At 40.2% G+C, this 19230-nt stretch overlaps 1 protein-coding gene and 1 long non-coding RNA gene across 3 annotated transcripts in view; one reads left to right on the top strand and one right to left on the bottom strand.

The window, feature by feature from the left end:
• The window catches only part of LOC121294059, a 71142-nt gene that overhangs the window by 11003 nt on the left and 40909 nt on the right, over window positions 1-19230 (bottom strand). The gene's annotated exons all lie outside the window — the stretch shown is intronic.
• Window positions 3138-19230, top strand: part of LOC121294056 (phosphoethanolamine/phosphocholine phosphatase-like) — a 44269-nt gene continuing 28176 nt past the window's right edge. Inside the window, exon 1 of the mRNA XM_041217595.1 lies at window positions 3138-3271. The gene's annotated coding sequence lies outside the window, so the exon portion shown is untranslated. The remainder of the gene's footprint in view (window positions 3272-19230) is intronic.

The raw sequence follows: 19230 nt of genomic DNA on the forward strand, positions 1-19230 counted from the left end.
TAGGGTGGATATCGGGAGGATGTTTCCGCTTGTGGGGGAGTCTAAAACAAGGAGTCACTGTTCAAGAATAAGAGGTCTCCCTTTTAAGATGAAGATGAGGAGAATTTTTTTCTCTCAAAGGGTCGTTAGTACGTGGAATTCTCTTCCTCAGAAAGTAGTGGAGCCTGGGTCATTGAATTTATTCAATGCTGAGTTCGATAGATTTTTGATAGACAAGAGTGTTAAGGGTTATGGGAGACAGACAAGAAAGTGGAGTTCACACCAGATCAGCCATGATCTTATCAAATGACAGAGCAGGCACAAAGGACCTACTCCTGCTCCAAAGTCCTAAATTCCTTTGTTCATTGACTGAATAGCTGGCACACATTATTGAATTATCCAGAGGAAGATGCTTGTGGTTTTTGGAAGTGAATCATCTCAGTCCCAGGACATCACTACAGGAGTTCATCAGGATAGTGCCCTAGGCCCAACCATTTCCACCTGCTTCATCAATGACCTTCCGTCCATCCATAGGTCAGAAGTGGAGGTGTTCACTGATGATTGCACAGTGTTAAGTACCATTCACGTCTCGTCAGATACTGGAGAGTCTGTGTCCATATGCAGCAAGTCCTGGACAACATTCAGGCATAGGCTGTTAAATGGCAAGTAACATTCACACCTCACAAATGCCAGGCAATGACCAACTCCAACAAGAGAGAATCTAACCATCTCCCCTCGAAATTCAATATCATTACCATCGCTGAATCCCCCACTATCAACATCCTCGGGTTTACCATTGAGCAGAAACTGAACTGGACCAGCCATATAAATACTGTGGCTATAAGAGCAGGTCAGAGGCTGGGAATTCTGCCAGTGAGTGACTCAACTCCTGACTCCCCAAAAGCTGTCCACCATCTACATAGCACGAGTCAGGAGTGTAATGAAATACTCTCCAGTTGTCAGGTTGAATGGGGCTTCAACAGCACTCAAGAAGCTTGGTACCTCCAAGAAAATTAAAGCAGCCTATTTGATGCGCACCCCATCCACCACTTTAAACATTCGCTCCCTCCATCACCGATGCACAGTGGCAGTATATGGTACAGTGTCCTAAATACAAGATTCATTACAGCAACTTGCCAAGCCTCTTTCAATAGCACCTTCCAAACCCATGGTCTGTACCACCTCAAAGGATAAAGGCAACAGACACATGGGAACACCATCACCAGCAAATTCTCCTCCAAGCTACTCGTCATCCACCAGGATATATGCATGATGGTTTTGCCACTGAAGTTTCAGTTTTTAGTTCTCAGTCTCAGTTCTTAGTTTAGTTCCAATCCTTTTAATAATTCTTGTAGTCTTTGTGGTAGAAACTGTGTTGCATATGTAGAAGGATGCCTCCAGAAAACCAAAACTGAATCTCTGACCGAAAGACAGAAAGATTGGGGAAGTTAAGATACCAGATGCAGCTAATTGGATGAACAACTTTCTCTGAATTCCAGGGAAGTGAGATTTAAGGCATCTAGTCCATGGAATCATATAACAATACAGCAATGAAGGGGGCCATTCAGCCAATTGGTACTGGATCTCTGAAAATCTATCCAATTAGTCTCACTACAGTGATCTTTCCCCATGCCTTTTTAAAAATTATGAGTGAATCTGCTTCCACCATCCTTTCAGGTAAATCGTTCCAGATCATTTCTCAATCACTGCATATTATTTTTCATCATGTCACCTCTGGTTCTTCTCCTAATTATCCTAAAACTCTGTCTTCTGGCTTCTGACTCTTCTCCCAATGGTTTCTCTTTAGTTACCTTATCAACAGTCCATGACTTTGAACACCTCTATCAAATCTCCTATTAACCTCTGCTCCAAGGAGATAACCCCTGTTTCTCTAGTCTCTTCATATCACTGAAGTCTTTTGTGTCTGGTACAATTCTGATAAATCACATCTACACATTCCTTCAGGCCTTGGCATCATTCCTAACATGTGGTGCCCAGAACTGAAGACCATATTCTGGCTGGATTTTAATCAGTGTTTTATAAATGATTAGAAAGAAAGGCTCACAATTAGATAGCACTTTTCATGACCACCAGATACCTGAAGTACTTTTGGAAGTGTAGTCATTGTGTAATGTAGGAAACACAGCAGTTAATTTGCACTCAGCAAACTCCCACAACAACAATATAATATTGATCAGATAATCTGTTTTCTGTGATGTTGATTAAGGGAAAAGTCTTGACCAGGATACTGGAGGTAACTCCCCTGCTCGTCTTTAAAATATCACGGAGTCTTTTACATCCATTTGAACAGGCAAATGGTTTAATGTCTCATCCGAAAGACAGTGCAATGCTCCCTCAGAACTGCACTGGAGTGTTTAGCATAGCTCTCTTGCCTCAATTTATAAAGTCAATGATTCCATGTGCCTTTTTGCCAGCCTTTCTCAATTTATCCTGCCTCCTTCAAAGACTTAAAGTGAGGCCTTCTCTGTTCCTGTATCCCCTTTAAAATGTTACCATATAGTTTGTATTGCCTCTCCTTATTCTTACTATCAGAATGAATCATTCACAATTCTTTCTGTTATGTCATGTGTATGCCCGTTTCACCAATTTATCCAGGAGCAGAAGATCCAGGAGGAATGGATAGCATCTCTATCGAGGGAGGTTAATCTCGCTGACTTCTTTTAACAGCACAGCGTTCTTTGCCACAGTGAACAATTGAAGCAGATGGTATTGCTTCTTTGAAACACTAGGTAAGCATTTGAGGCCGAGAGAAGAACAGAGCTGTGGGGATGTAGTTCTGAATGCTTTTGAGAAGCACCCACGCGGATAATGTAAAAACGCCAAGAATTCTGTATGTTTGTCAAGGTCAGGAGCAAGGCAGATTGCAAAACACAAGCTGCTTTGTTTTAAGTGATATGTCAAACTGGAAGATTGACAGGGTTGTAAGTAACAAATACGAGCTCCCCAGCGGGGGTTCCTGAGCTCAACCGGCAGCGGAAAAGGGTGCTCAAATCCCACGAGCTCCATCTTCACCAGCCCCTCTCTTAAAGTCGAGTTGCCGTGATCTCTATTGGTTATATTCTTGGTAGCGTCACAAAGGAAACCCCTCCCATTGAATTCGCAGTTTCCTAGATACCTGCTTCCTGGAAACATCATTGTAACATTTTATCAGGCACTTGGTGTGAGTGGCTTGCCTGGGCTTCAGCAGTCGGGACAACCTTTAATGTCATTGTATTTATTTTATCTCTATCCAATCGCCGCGATCTCACACGGGCTCTTCCTTTGAATACGGGTAAGTAAGTGAGACCCTGCTCCGTGGAGCGCAGGAAGAAGCGGGGAGGTGTTGGGGGGGGCGGCTTTTGTTGAATTAAAACTTGTTTTTATTTATGTCTGTCTTTGTTTCAGTGAAACTCTAGCTGAGGACATTTAAAACGATTCTAATTCTAACCCGATCTCAGCTGTTTACTTTTGTCCGGCTGAAGGGCTTACTGATAAAGATATTTGTTGATCTGCGAATAAATCCTTGGCTGATTGAATTTGAGAAGGTCAATTCCCAGAACGGGGGAGGGGGAGGTTTAAAGTTTCTATCTTCAAGGCGAATCTGACACAATTTTTTATATTGAGAATTATTGTGTGACAATTACAACAATTTCATCAGTTGATCTTAACCGACAAGAATAAATAAATACATCTTATTTCGCCCCTTTAAATCTGCCAATTCTTATATCGTATTTCAACAGTTGGCATCAATTAGTGAATTAACAAAGCCCCGATATTTTTTGGACGTTTAGTGGGCCACTTCGTTCTGTCTTTATACCTCGTTGTGCTTTTCTGTTTGCTTAAAAAAAAACAGACATGTCCAGTGGCACCGGCAATGGCAATAGCGGTTTCTGCAGAGCGAACTGCGCAGATGTCAGTTCAATGCACAACACTAACAATCCCCTCACTGCGAAATTCGAATTACATTCTTAATATTTCCATGACACCTTACATACACTCCGCTGTGCAATGGCAGACTAATGTGATGGTGCGCTTTGGGCATTGATTGCATACTAAATAAAGGGTTTCTGCAGGTAAGTGTGCCGATGTCGGCTGAGATCTCGCACAATTCACAATGCTAACAATTTCCATCCCAGTCCCAATGTCCCTTCGCCCTAAGCCCCGCCTAACCCGAAATGGGTGTGGGAAGCTATACCAATAATCTAGTGACATCACCGCGGATACAAAACCATTGTGATGTCAATCTAAGGAAGTCATTGTGGATGCAGGAGGGCTGGCCAGTGGGTGTCAATACGTGTAAGAATTGAAGTAAAAGAAGAATATACCATAACGATGGCCTCTGATTTGCTATTTTTTTTTCAAAGGTTCTAATATTCAGTCTTGTCTATCTAATTCTGCTTTGGTTGTGTTGGCATCCCACACTAACATCGCTATTCTACCAATATTGTCAATGTCCTTCTCTTCTCCATGCCCCCCTCCCAAACGCTCATTTCACTGGATGTGGCTATCACTGGCAAGGCCATTATTTATTGCCCATTCCTAGTTGCCCTTGAGAAAGTGATGGTGAGCTGCCATGAATGGCTGCAGTCCATGTCTTGTAGATATACCCACAGTGCTGTTAGACATAGAGTTCCAGGATTTTAACGGGCGATATAATTCCAAGTGAGGATGGTGTGTGCCTTGGAGGAGAACTTGCAGATGGCAGTGTTCCCACATGCCTGCTGCCCTTGTTTTTCCAGGTCATAGAGGTTGTGGGTATGTTGTTGGAAGTGAATGTTTAAGGTTGTGGATGGGCTGCCGATCAAGTTGAGTGCTTTATTCTCAACTTTATTGGGTGATGTGGAGCTCCTTGTGCTCTGTTGGGTCTGCACTCACGTAGGCAAGTGAAGATTATTCCATTAAACTCTGACTTGTGCCTTTTAGAAGTCAGGAGGTGAGTTACTTGCCACAGAATAAGGAACCTCTGACCTCTTGTGGCCACAGCATTTCAACCATGTAAAATTAGTTTGTGATTGATTGTAGTACTTTCATGACACAAAATAATTTTCACTCAGCTCTGTTGTGCTCATTGAAAGACTAATGCCCTTCAGGCTTTGGTTGGATGAATGATGGGCAAGAATGCTTGACTTTGATTTATGTGCATTGCATTCATAGCTCTAACTGTTTTTTTTTTTGCTTAAAGAAAGGCTTTCATCTTTGTGGTAGTTTATCATATCTCTTTAAAAATATTTCAAAGCACGAATGACCACAGTGAAGTGATGAGTGTTTTTTTCTATTTTGGTGATGTTCATTTATGGAAGGAAGTTGGCCAACACCCACAAGAATTCCAGACTCTTTGTTTAAAATTGCGTGACAAGATCTTTAATGTCCACCTAACCAGCAAACCAGGATCAAAGGAGTAGCACTTCCAACAGTATAGCACACCTTCAGTCCTACACTGAATTGTCAGCCTGGAGAGGGGCTTAAACTGATAAACTAACTCAGAGGTGATAATGATATCAGTAAGCCAAGTTGATACTTCAGCATAAGATTCAAATTAAAAACACTTTTGTTAGTTTTCCCTTCATGTTTGATGTACAAGCAGGCCCAAAATTTGAATTTTACTTAAACTGTGATAAACTTTTCACATATCTTAAAATTCAATTTTCTCTGCTTCATAATGTTTTATTTGACTTGTTTTGGTTTTGATGACATGCAACATTTATTATGTGACTGTTAATCTATCCCTTTACCTCCACTTCTTTATTCCCCAGACATATTTAATGACAGAAAACAGTGATGAAAAGCTAAATTCTAACACACAAATTTTCTCCAGTTAAGTGATTAAATATAGAACTAGCATGCCTGCACAGTGATGCTGAACAAGACTGGTAGCCAAACATGCAGATGACTGTTCAGACTCAATTTCAAACAATCTTTACAGTGTCATTAAAATTGTGACTTGTGTCTGCGCGATATTAATCTATAATTTCGCCAGCTGACCAAACATACATTGAACTATTTAAAAAGGACTTTTTAAAGACAAGGAAAGACACTGGTGAAAGATGGCTGCCTCAAGTCACCTGGCATCTGGTATTGCCAGTGATTAGTTTCTGGAAAGTTCCAGTGTGGAACATAATTCAAACATGCATCCTTCTCTGGAATTTCATACCTGAGGATGTCAAAAGCGATTTCAAAGGGATCTACCGAAATGCCCTAGGCATAGCATTTATTTACATTTCTATTATAATAAAAGCAAAATACTGCAGATGCTGGAAATCTGAAACAAAAACAAAAATACCTGGAAAAACTCAGCAGGTCTGACAGCATCTGCGGAGAAAAACACAGTTAACATTTCGAGTCCAAATGACTCTGGACTGTCCCTGACTTTTCAGGAGTACTATTCTGCAGCCTGCCTCAGCTAACTGTACCTCGCTACGCAGTTCACGTACTCTTATATGCCTTTCTCACTCTTCTTTGGAAAGCTTCCTCTCTGACTCTTTCTTCTCCCTCCCTTTCCTGTCTCAGGTTTGCAACCTAATTCTCTGGCCACAGGTGGTAGGTAACATTTCACATTTCCTGGCTTTTGGACAAAACGCAAATTCCAATTCCTTTGCTACATTTTTTAACTCCTTGATGGACAGAAGCTTTAAAGTCTCAAAAGTAATTTCCATCTGTTCTAGAAAGAAGTGCTGTCTTTTGTGGGTACTTTTGGTAGTATTGTAGTACTGTACCTAAGAAAGCCTGGACTGGACTCTTTAAATTTATGTCTAGGGTTTAATTTGGTTCTCCACTCCATTTCTTTCATCAGTCTGTGGGTTCAAATTGCTCCTGTTGTCTGAGGATTCAATTTCAGACTTTAGCACCCAAATTTCTGTTACAGCCACATGAGAAGGGGGAAAATAAGACTTCCCTATCTTGCCACCCCAAATCTGACTAACATGGTTTGTTGTGAATTGTGAAGATGAAGGTATTTTACTCAACATCTATGTTTCATAATTTACGTACTGATTGCAAAGAAAAGAGTATGACAGGCTTTCTTGAGGTTTAAAAAGGAGTCAGTTTTCACTGAATTAAAAACCCACCCCAGTAAAGATAGCAAGAATGATTAAATAGGTAAACCTGCACTTTTCGAACTTTCACAACCCACATTCACACACACACAAACAAGTATGCAAAATTTACAAGTTATATTGTAGATGGTTACTTTCTTAGTCAAATTGAGGTTCAATGCTGAAAGATAAAGAAATTGAGAGTTCACTGTTTGAGTCCTTGGCTGCATCACTGTGGCTGTGGCAGAGATTTTTCCAAACCCTTTAGATTCCAGGAATTCAGTTGAAGCTCATGTAACAGCAATTGCCAGAGACAATTTCTTTTTAATCCATAATTCATCTCTTCCAGAAGTCAATGAGTTCTGCACCTAAGATGTCTTGTGATGGAAAATCCACTGTCTTTGTGCTGGATTTTTAAACTGTAAAACATAGTGTTTTAACTTGGGAGGGAGAGAAGGATTCTCCTTAGCGGTCCATTGGCAGCTTTTCCAGACTACTCCAATTCTGTCCTTAGAGCTTGTATTACAGAGATTTCAAAATGGTTACTTTAGTCACATGTCCTCTCTCTCCCCATAATGATTTCAGAAGGGGTTTGTTTATCTGATGTCTGAACTGATGGTGCTTTTGTTTCATGGTTAGGGAGTGAGTACGTAATGTCATAGTCATTAACCTCCTGAACGAGTCATTATCCACCTCAATGAGATAGGAAGATATATTTCCACGTAGCCATTGTTCTAGCAGACTTTGTGTCTCCGCTGGAGAGGTAGTCTGATAGAAATGTAAATGCTATGCCTAGGACATTTCAATAGATCCCTTTGAAATGGTTCTTGACATCCTTAGGTGTGAAATTCCCAAGTAGGATGCATTTAGAAGATGAAGGTATTTTACTCAACATCTATGTTTCATAATTTACATACTGATTGCAAAGAAAAGAGTTTGACAGGCTTTCTTGAGGTTTAAAAAAGGAGTCAGTTTTCACTGAATTAAAAACCCACCCTGGTAAAGATAGCAAAAATGATTAAATAGGTAAACCTGCACTTTTCGAACTTTCACAACCCACATTCACACACACACACACACTAGTATGGAAAATTTACAAGTTATATTGTAGGTGGTTACTTTCTTAGTCAAATTGAGGTTGAGTGCTGAAAGATAAAGAAATTGAGAATTCACTGTCCTTGGCTGCATCACTGTGGCTGTGGCAGAGATTTTTCCAAACCCTTTAGATTCCAGGAATTCAGTTGAAGCTCATGTAACTGCAATTGCCAGAGACAATTTCTTTTTAATCCATAATTCATCTCTCCAGAAGTCAATGAGTTCTGCACCTAAGATGTCTTGTGATGGAAAATCCATCGTCTCTGTGCTGGATTTTTAAACTGTAAAACATAGTGTCTTAACTTGGGAGGGAGAGAAGGATTCTCCTTACTGGTCCACTGGCAGCTTTTCCAGATTACTCCACTTCTGTCCTTAGAGCTTGTATTACAGAGATTTCAAAATGGTTACTTTAGTCACATGTCCTCTCTCCCCCCATAATGATTTCAGAAGGGATTTGTTTATCTGATGTCTGAACTGATGGTGCTTTTGTTTCATGGTTAGGGGGTGAGTACATAATGTAACAATCATTAACCTCCTGAACGAGTCATTATCCACCTCAATGAGATAGGAATATTTCCACGTAGCTATTGTTCTAGCAGACTTTGTGTCTCCGCTGGAGAGGTAGTCTGATAGAAATGTAAATGCTATGCCTAGGACATTTCAGTAGATCCCTTTGAAATGGTTCTTGACATCCTTAGGTGTGAAATTCCCAAGTAGGATGCATGCCTGAATTATATTCCACATTGGGACCTTCCAGAAATTGGTCACTGGCAATACCAGGGCCAGAATCTTACATTGATTGATGCGCCCAACCCAAAAGCACGTGAAATTGTACAAAATGATGCCAGGCGTGCACCCTGAGTAATTGCACATGAGCAATATTGAGGTCGGCAGGTGCACACGGAAGTCGGAGCTGCACCCACCAACAATTAAAGAGCCAATTAAGGCCATTAACATATATGATCCAAGATCTTACCCGTGTTGATTCCATGCTTGTCATACAGGCAAAACAAGCAGGCGGGCAGCCCATTTTTAACGCACCCTCACCCAAGAGCGGGATGAAATGTCCAGAGTGAAATATAGTAAAACATGATATCTAGAGACTGATGTTTTTTGAGTTCTGCTGTCAGGTGCTTGAATGTGTCGTATAGACACAGTTTGCATATTTTTCTTGACATTTAATCTGTACAGGTTTGCAGCTCCCTGAGGCAGCTCCACAGCAGTTGTCTGCCTTCAGGGAGCTCGCTAGAAGAGCCCATCCGCACCCTCACTTATGTCGGAGCCTGCTCTCTTCCCACCCCCGTTGGCAGTGCTGAGGCTTTCTCAGTGTGCGTTTCACGCTGGCTGGCTGTTAATTGGCCAGCCAGTGTGAAATTGCGTTCGGGGGCCAATCACAGACAGAAGCACATTTCGTGTCCGCTTCCAGGCCCACCAACTTGGCGTACACACCAAGCGTGAAATTCAGGCCCAGATGTCAGATGTCCTATGGAAGCTTTCTTTAGTCTGCATCTTTCCTTGTGTTTAAAACAGCAGGCACAAGTCACATTATCATGACAACAGTTCTGAAGATAATTAATATATCTTTTTAATTACATAGCATAAAAAGAAGCTGCTATTATTATGCAACTGTTGTCATTGAGCAATTTAAACATACTATAAAAGCTGAAGTTGTGCAAGCCATTTTTCATTACAGAATGTTTGTACTGAAGTCCCCATATCTGAAATTGTAAATAACTACGCCTTTTCACTAAAGCTGATAACTTTTCTGAGAAATTGTTCTCAAGGTTGAGCCATCCAAGGTTCAATATGCTGACTCAACAATTTTGCCTATCAAGATTGGTGTTGCCTGGAACAATGCAAGCTTTCCAGTGTGTACATGGAATTTCTCTGATCCATAGCAATTGGCTTCCAATAGCCATATAGCAGTGGTCCAAGTGAGTAGTTTCACGAAATAGCAATTAACACTGCACTGCAAATTTTTGTTCTGTAGAATGGGAAGAATCCATGGAATTTTCAGGAAGTTGTTAACTTAAAATTCCATATACTGTATAATATATAAAATATTAAGTAGTCGGTGATGTAGATTTCTTATTCCAATGAAGTTCTCTGATTTTGTCTAATGGTAAATATTTATATTTAGTCAGAAGACCCATAAATGTTACTCAGTATATATTGGATATTAAACTAAAAACTGGTTTGTGTCAATTCCAGCATCCATCTCAAAAAAGATTGCATTGCTAGCTTCCTTGAAATGAATAATTTTTTGTCATTTTGTGATGACCTGGAAGCAGTCCTTTAAAAAGTCTGTGCAATCTGTAATTGTTTTTGTTTGAAATGAACTTTTAAGAGCTTGCATCAATTGTAAAGGGATCAATTGTACCTTTCTTGGATAATAAGGTAATAAGCTGACACAATGGTGTAGTGGTAATGTTGCTGGACTAGTAATCACAGAGGCCCAGGCTAAAACTCTGAGGACATGGGTTCAAACCCCACCATTGTAGTATGTGGAATTTCAATTAAATCAGTAAATCTGAAATATAAATCTAGAATCAGTAATGGTGACAATGACAACTATTGTTGACTGTCAAATAAAACAAAAACATGTGGTTCATTTTTGTGCCATCCTTACCTGGTCTGCCCTACATGTGACTCCAAACACACAGCATTGTGGTTAACTCTTAACTGCCCTCTGAAATAGCCTAGCAAATCACTCAGAGATAAAAACAAAAAAACTGCGGATGCTGGAAATCCAAAAATTCTGTTTTTGTTTAGCAAATCACTCAGTTCAAGGGCATTTAAGGTTGGGCAACAAATGCTGGCCTGGCCAGTGATGACTATATCCTATGAAAGAATAAAAAATGAGAAATGTGACCTGGCAACCCTTGACCTGGATGTAATATCAACAGAAAGACAGTTAAGATACAGATGCCCTGCGGTCAGGCACAAAGGAGAGCTACAAGCAAGAGGATCTGGAGGATGAAGACCCAGATGTATACACAAAGGGAAAAAGACTGAGAAAAACACCAAATTCTTATGAGAACAAGAAGCAAATTACTCTCAGGAAAACGTCAGAAGAAAAGGAGACAGGAGCTCTGCCTCTGGAGGCAATGGGTGAGCTGGCTAAATAAGGTCTAATACCATGGAAAGCTGTGTGAATAGCTTGTTGAAACAGAGACTTTCACTCACAGCAAGATGGCTGACACTAAATTACATTATTACACATTCCACATTTCAACCCAAGGAGAGGAGACAGCAAGTCTGTGAAACCCATCATAGACAATGGCATCCCACCGGGGTTTCTGAACGACCTTCTGTCCTGGCTTATCAGCAAGGCCTATGGAAGCCTCCTACAATATTCAACAGCTGAAGACAAACCATTCAAAGACTAATTGCATGGGAAAAAGACCTTGATTTTTAAGATAGCTCTCCAGATGATCTAGTTGAGTTACAGTTGGAATATACAATTGTGTTAGAATTACTGGCAGTTGGAGAGAGATCACATGGCCAGTCCAAGTCCGTTGTATAGTTTAAGCACATGGGTTTCTGGGCAGAACTGCATTAGCAACTGAGAAGCTAAGTGGGGCCCTCCTCCCTCTCTCTCTTCACCCATTTGCAGGAGACAGGCATTTGTGTGTGTATGTGTGTGTGTGAGGGTTGGAGTGTATTTTATTATTTTACCCAGACCGGTTTAAGTATACAGTAATAAAACTAACCTCCTTCTTTGTTAAACTCAAGAGAACTTGTCCGATTGATTTTTTTTAGTGACCACAGTGCATAAACAGTTAAGGACAGGGCAAGTGTAACCTTGTTTAAACAGAAAAACGTTTTTTTAAATTAATTTACAGGATGTAGGCATTGCTGGCTGGGCCAGCAATTATTGCCCTAATTGCCCTTGAGAAGGTGGTGGTGAGCTGCCTTCTTGAACCGCTGCAATCCCCGTGGTGTAGGTACACTCATAGTGCTGTTAGGGATTGAGTTCCAGGATTTTGACCCAGCGACAGTGAAGGAACGGCAATATATTTCTAAATCAGGATGGTGAGTGGCTTGGAGGGGAACTACCAGGTGGTGGTGTTCCCATGTATCTGCTGCCCATGTCCTTCTAGATGGTAGCAGTTGTGGGTTTGGAAGGTGCTGCCTAAGGAGCCTTGATGAGTTTCGGTTGTGCATCTTGTAGATGGTACCACTGTTGCCACTGTTCGTCGGTGGTGGAGGGAATGAATGTTTGTGCGAGGGGTGCCAATCAAGTGGGCTGCTTTGTCCTGAATGGTGTCAATCTTCTCGAGTATTGGTAAACCTGCAATCACCCAGGCAAGTGGAGAGTATTCCATCACACTCCTGACTTATGCCTTGTAGATGGCGGACAGGATTTGGGGAGTCAGGAGGCGAGTTACTCGCTGCAGGATTCCTAGCCTCTGACCTGCTCTTTGTAGCTACTGTATTTATATGGCTAGTCCAGTTCAATTTCTTGTCAATGCTAACCCCAGGATGTTAATAGTGGGGCATTCAGCGGTGATAATGCCATTGAATGTCAAGGGGTGATGGTTAGACCAGCTGCAGTCAAAAGAGGAGAGGGATAAGAGGGGAGCCATTTGACCCCTCCTCACCTGGTCGTAACTTTCCCCCAAAGAGATCGTAATACTTTTGGTCATCTTTTCATTTAACCGTTACCAGTTGACAGTTCCAGGGAACTTCAAGTTCCTTGGTCAAATCAGTTTTTTTCTGTGATTCCAACTTAGACACAATGACACAATTGATCCTGATATTAGTCATAATTTTGTGAAAAGGTCAGTAGTATTTCAAATCAAATATTTTATCAACACTACCTTTACTCTTTTCTCTACATGACTTTAATTTTGGATTTCAATTTTAATGTTTCTTCTTTTCTTCACTGAATAATTACATTTTTCCAGAAGGCACAAAACTGAGGAGGATAGTAACAGCATTCTGGAGACATTGGCAGGTCGGTGAAATGGGCAGCCACATGACAAATGAAAATGAATGCAGAAAAGTGGAAGGAAGAGTGTAGAGAGGGCTTTTAACTAAATGCTATTATTTTAAAGGTGTGCTTTGAATGTGGCAGGACAAGTTGAGAAGGCTGTTTAAAACAGAGTCAGGGCCTCAGCTGGAATATTGTGTCGAATTCTGGGCACTGCACTTTAGAGAGATGACAAGACCATGGAGAGGGTGGAGAGAAGGTTTACTAAATGGTACCAAGAATGAGGACTTCATTTACGAGGAAGGACTATAAAAGTTGTTATCATTCTCCTTGTAGGGGATAGCACTCTCACCTCTGACTGAGTCAGAAGGTTGTGGATTCCAAGTCAACTCTGGAGACATGGGCAGAAAAATCTAGGCTTAAACTCCCAATGCATTACTGAGGGAGTGTTGCACTGTTAGAAATGCTGTCTTTTGGATGGATGCATTAAACCAGGGCCTGGTCTGCCCTCTCAGGTGAACATAAAAGATGCCAATGGCACTATTTTGCAAAGCGTATGGAAGTTCTCCCTGGCCAATCTTTATCCCACAATTAACACTGCTAAAAGATTATCTTTTCATTATGACATTGCTGATTGTAGGAGATTGCTGTGCAGAAATTGGCTGCTGCATTTCCCACTTTGCAACAGTGACTACACTTTGAAAATACTTCATTGGCTGTAAAATGCTTTGGAATGTCCTGAGATTGTAAATGGTGCTATATAAATGCAAGCAAAGGTTAAGGGGAGATTTAATAGATGTGTCCAAAATCAAGAAGGGGAGAAATTGTTTCACAGGTAGCTGTGTCGATGCATTAGAACGCAGATTAAAGATAATTGGCAGAAGGACTTGGTAGAAAATGAAGCAAAAAAAGTGTTTTATGTGGTGAGTTGTTGTGATCTCGAATGAACTGCCTGAAAGGATGGAATAAGCAGAAACAGCAGTAACTTTCAAAAATGAATTGTGCAGATATATTTGAAAAGCAAAACTCACTGCCATATATGGAAGGCTATGTGGAAACCATAGGTGGATAACCCTCAAAGAGCTGGCATTAATATGGGCACAATGGCTTCCACTTGTAAGATTCTATGATTCTATGTTGATGATTTTGCAATCCATTCTGGAAATGGAACTTTCATTGCTTAACTTGATTCTTGAGGGTTTATGAGGCAGTTGACACTCACGCTGTTAAAGTTATCTGGTTGCTTCTTTGGAGTGGCCAAATCAATATGTTGTTGTTTTAAATAACATTGAGCAGTCAATGATGCACTTAAAGCAATGAGAAAGCTTGGTGACTCAGAGAAGCAGGCACTGTCAAACTATCTTGTTGGTAAAATCTCAGGGATGAACAAAACCAGATTTTAAAATGATCATTTCACACCATAAACTGCAATGAAATTATCCAAACCAATTCTTAGTATAATATAATTAATCTAGTCTTCTTGTCCTTTTCCCTTTTAATGCGCTTTAAATTACTGGAATTTGAATTCAAAACTTTACAAAACAAACTTATTAGTTTCTTTGCTGTGATAAAACTCAGGCCAAACATCAGAACAGACTATTGAAAGTCATAGCATATAGAGACAATAACATTATTATTTGATTGATGACTGAATGAGTTTAGGATAGGGTCAACTATCCTGCTGAGCTAAAGCAGATTGAAGTGTATTGGTGTCTGGATGCAAAAAGTGTGTATTTCCATTTCCTCTCAAGTGCTCAGTCAACAAGCACAACAAATTTTCACTTGGGTTTTGGGTGATTTCTTTTTTAAATTGATAAACATATGCATGTGATTTCTTTTTTATTCTGTTTCCTAAAAGATACATTCTCCTTGAGGATTCCAAGGATGTAAATATGATAGCATCATGGATTTACAATTGACATATTTATTACATTGCAATATTTTTGATTATTTCATTCAGATTATTGTCAGCACACATTCTAATCACCACCAGATATTGTGCTTTACATTTTGAACTAACTTTCCTTCACAATAGTGCTTTCCTTTAAAGTATTTATTTAATATACTGTCTATTTTGTTCTTAGCAGTGTGTTTGAGTGCTTCCAAGGAAGGGTTCCGTACTATTTCAAAGTCACAAACGCAACTTGGGCCTGGCCCATGTTGTTTCACAGTTGTATTATACCACAGCAAAAGTTTTCCATTCACAATCACACAGTTATTATTTTGTGAGAATCTTTATTTTGGTGTGGCTATTAGAAACATGATCAGACTCCCAACTTTACAAATTACCTCGATGGAGAAAGTCAAACCAACTTGAAGGCTTATCAGTTGGGCATCTTGCATTTTTTCTGGAACTGTTTAGTTTTAAAACTCGAATATGAAGCAAATGCCTGACTTCATACTGCACTCAACAACTGCTATTCTCTTTTGGGTTAACAGTGGGAATCTTATTGCTGTATAGTACACTCAGTACTCTACCTTAAATATATGCCTTGCTCTGGAGTCTCTCCTCACTGTGTTAGCCCTATTCCAGTTTTTAAAACATTTTGTAAGAAGTTCATAATTCAATTTTACTCTCCGAATTAAGTCTTTTTTTAAAACGTACATTGGCATCAGTTAAACCCTCTAGGCTATGATTCTTTAGTTATTCATAGAAAAAGAGGATATTTTGTCACTCGGACTAAGAAGCACCAAGCTTATCTAGAAGCCAAAGACGTCACCAATTCCAAATATTTGGGGCCCGGTAAACTAGGCTCTATTGGGGCTCCTGTAGGATCTTTATCATGACATTTTTTATCTAAAGCATTCTACTTAGATCCTCTATTTAGTCTTCCATAATAGGAAAAATCAAAGTGATCCTGAAAAAGCAGCTGATGGGAAAATGGATTAGCTAGCACTGCCCTCTGCCCTCTTAACAGATACATAATTTGCCTCAAATTTAGCAGATTAAAATCATCAAATTGTCCAGCTTGTATGCAGTAATTGCAGACATCCATAAGAAATCAAGCCCTCCCCAACAATCATTTAGCAATGCAGTATATGCCACGAACTTACAGTGGCAAATCTCAAAACCAGGAATAGGAAGAGCTGTGAAATTCACTTTTCCTATTATACACATATACCATAATCAGACATGCAATTTTACCTTAGATGACTTTTGATGAAATGAACTTGGAAATGAACTCTGTGCTGCTGCAATAACTATAGAGCAAAAGATCACCCTTCTCATTTGTTCTGGATTCATTCCAAGATAAAGCCTTTTGGCAAAACACTTTGGCAGCAATCCATAAAATTCCAACAGTAAGTATCCTTCTTGAACATACTTACTGTCCTCTTAGGCTTTCCCAGAGAATATAATGAATGGTAGATGATGGTGGACATCAGTCCAGTTTATATCTGACGTTTGTGGTTACCCTTCCCTTCCCCAAACAGATGTTTGACTAAAATGTTTCCTGTAATGAGCCATAATAGGGTTTCAGTTTATGGTATAAATGTGTTTTTAAGAGGAGAAGGCTACAAGCATTGGATAGTTGTTTGTCAAGATTTGAAATTTTTTAAGAATAGTTACTATTTTAGGTTTGGAAGAAGATTCTGCACATGCTGTTTTATCTTTCCTCATTTCAGATGTTGACAGACTGACTGTATTCCTCCCATTCTGTGTCTTCATTTTAGTTTACAGTAAAACCTGAGCTGCCCAGAGTTTAAAGTCCGAGATGAATTGATAAATCAAGAAGCAGCTAGAGCACTTAAGGTAATTGGTAGGTTATGAAATATCGCAGGTGGTCAGAATTGACTTTGACCTGAAAGGAGAGATGTTATGATCTAACAACAGGTAATTCTCTTAGAATACTGTTGTACGACAGATACCAGATCTCAAAGAGTTTGATGCACAACCAGCAGACCTGAGTTGTACTAGTAGCAGTGACTTGCACTGAAGTCCACACCTCAGTTAGATAACTTCTCATGTTCAGATGATTATATTCACCTAACAGTAAAAGGAATCCATGGTAAAAGGTTAAACATTTTCCAGGTTGTCTAGTGAAGTTGGAATTCTTCTACATTATTTACAGACTCTAAATAGCTTAAGACAACTCCTGTAGATTGTGTGGTACCTCTTGCCTTTAAAGAACTCGGAAGTGCAGTTGCATTATGCAATCTTGAGTTGTGTCAAACCAAAGAAATTTTGGATGATCATCCATACAAATGTGATAGTATAAAATCACTGTTAATAGTATTTGTATGAAAGAGGCTCTTTAACCTGTCAAAAAGATATAATAATGTCTATTATGTTATTGGAAATTATTTTTAAATAGAGTTCAAGTGGTGTCTGTGCCCGTGTGTGTCTTAATTGGATTAAAGCCAGCTGGTCTAGAGGCTTTGATGTATAGACGAGAAGTAGGTTTGAAATGTTAATTAGGTAAACATAGTGAAGTTAAAGAGTGAAGTATAAAGGGGAGCAATTTGCATTTTCAAAATAAACCATTCAAAAGAATGGGTGAAATATTACGCCTAGCCAGAAGAAGCCAAACAATGGGAAAAATTATCCCCCCATTGAGGGGGAGGTGTTGTGCTGGGGTGGGCAGGGGCAGGCGCGAACCTGATAATGGTGTCCCCAGTTGGGGCTGCATCGCCATTTTACATGGGGGGGGGCCAATTAAGGCCCACCCAGCATGACGCTCACCTAGAAGTGCTGAGTGCTCCCTGTGCAGGCGGGGGGATTCCCTGAGTCTTTACCTGCACTCTTTCGTGCACGTGCGCGGAAGAGCGCAGAAATCTCCCTGAGGCACGTTAGACATGTGTAAATTTAAATAAAGGAGAAAAAAATCTTTTAAAACATGTCCGCTCATGTGACACTGTCATATGAGCTGGGACATGTCAAAGAATTAATGTAAAAGTTTTTATTAGATTTTAAAACACTTCATGAGACCTCATCTCGCCCATGGATGAGGTTTCATGAAAAATGCAAAGGCCGCCTGGGCTCTTCGCCTCCCCGCCAACCTTAAGGTTGGACGGGCAGCTCATTTAATTGAGTTAATTAGATTTTAAATAGGCCTTTGACAGTTCGGCTCAGCTGCGCGTTCACCAAACTGAAAATCTAAATGACATCAGAATGTTCGCCCGACGTCACTGCACATCATTTTACCCATCAGGGAGTGGGCCCCACCCCCACTCACCAACCAGAGAATTCAGTCCAATGGGTTTATTTTTACCAAAGCTTACTAATAAAATTGGCACTATGAAAGGATCTTATTGTTAGAAGAGGTTCGAAAAATCTAGTGATACAATGAGAATTTGCATTCAAAGAGGAAAATATGTGAAAAGGAAGAGAAGGCTGCTGGTAAAGGAAGGGAGATTCTAAGATCTAAAGCCTCCAGCCTGTAAGCCTCAAGCTGCTGTCTGCAAGGACCCAGAGCTGAAAGAAACTCATTTTGAATGCAACTGTCCAGAATGTGCTTTGCCAGGGGTCTGTTTAAATCTGTGCTGTTGCCTTAATGGAGGTGTCACTGGGAGTCAGAATAAGTAGGAGATTTTTATTATCGGAGTAATTTGTTCACATGTATGTGCTTACCGTCTTTTAATTAATAAATCTTTAAGTTAGTTTTATAAAAACCTCTTGAGACCCGGTGTTCTTATTATAACTGAATTCAAAGACTGCCTCTCGAAACATAGAAATTGCAAAAATTGGTTATGACAGCTGTTTCAAGCTTCCCTCTGGGATTTTAACAGCTCAGCAGTTATCATTTGCTGTGTCATAACAAACCCAGCCACTGTATTACCATATAATTTCCAGTCTTCCCCACCAAATCAGTGGGAGAGGGTGTGATGATGACCTGCATGAGTCAATTTCAAGTCCAATATTTAAAAGGACACTCCAAACAGTACAATTTGATAGATTTTGGAGTTGGGAACACAACAGAATTAACAGAATGGAGTCTGATCAAAAGTGTGCCTTTTTTTTTGGCACCTTCCTGAATATGATGCTGATGGCTGTAAGAACCCTACTAAGGTACACAAGGAAGAACAAAAACAGAATTACCTGGAAAAACTCAGCAGGTCTGGCAGCATCGGCGGAGAAGGAAAGAGTTGACGTTTCGAGTCCTCATGACCCTGCGACAGAAATAGGTGAATCCTAGTTTGGATTCACCTGGTTCTGTCGAAGGGTCATGAGGACTCGAAACGTCAACTCTT

This window comes from Carcharodon carcharias, chromosome 23, assembly GCF_017639515.1.
Source record: "Carcharodon carcharias isolate sCarCar2 chromosome 23, sCarCar2.pri, whole genome shotgun sequence".
Classification (NCBI taxonomy): domain Eukaryota; kingdom Metazoa; phylum Chordata; class Chondrichthyes; order Lamniformes; family Lamnidae; genus Carcharodon; species Carcharodon carcharias.